This window comes from Chaetura pelagica, unplaced genomic scaffold, assembly GCF_000747805.2.
Source record: "Chaetura pelagica isolate M959 unplaced genomic scaffold, ChaPel_1.0 scaffold297, whole genome shotgun sequence".
NCBI classification, from domain to species: Eukaryota; Metazoa; Chordata; class Aves; order Apodiformes; family Apodidae; genus Chaetura; species Chaetura pelagica.
This window is the reverse complement of record NW_009953965.1, coordinates 287825-288567: the sequence shown is the minus strand read 5'-3', so window position 1 is coordinate 288567 and position 743 is coordinate 287825.

Genomic DNA, 743 nt, shown 5'->3' with positions numbered 1-743 from the left:
TCTCCCCGTCGCCCGGAGCGAGTTGGAAAAGGGTTTTCCAACGGTACCAGGACCCAAAGGAGGGAAGAACCGAAGCCCAAAGGACCAGGGGAGGCTGCAGAACCCCCCTTCCCCTCCCTCCCCCCAAGAGAGAGAGAAAACCCGACCCAAAATCTAATTGAATATAAGTTTTTATCTTGATGCAACATCATTAAAACCGTCACAAATCGAAACAACAGGTCGTTAAAAACGCTTCGCACGATCAGGACCTAAAATGCACCAGGTTCCCAAGCTCCTTTTGTCCTTAAAGACCCTTGTGGGGTTTTTTTTTTTCCCCCCTCCGAGGTTCGTTCTAATTTTTTTTTCGACGCTTTTCCTTTTTTAAACCAGCAACTCGTTAAAAAAACCAACAAGGAAAACAACCAACCCAGCTCATCCGAGCAGGATCGGGCCCTTTTTCTCTCCAAATTTGCACCAATCTCGATTTTCCTTTTTTTTTTTTTCCCCTCTTTCTTGGTGTTTTTATTGTTTGTTGTGTTTTGTTTTTTCCCCCCGCAATAAATACCTTGTGTTTGTTTTTTTTTTTCCCCCCCTTCTCTTTCTTCCCACATCCAGTTTAAAACCAGATCCCGTTTCCCCCAGGGTTTAATAAATAAATCTGGTGCATAGTGAGATAGCAGCCAACCCTTTAGCAGTCCATATATTACTATATTGCCTTTCAGGTCACCCTAAAATTCTTACCACCCCCTCCCTCCCCCCTCCCC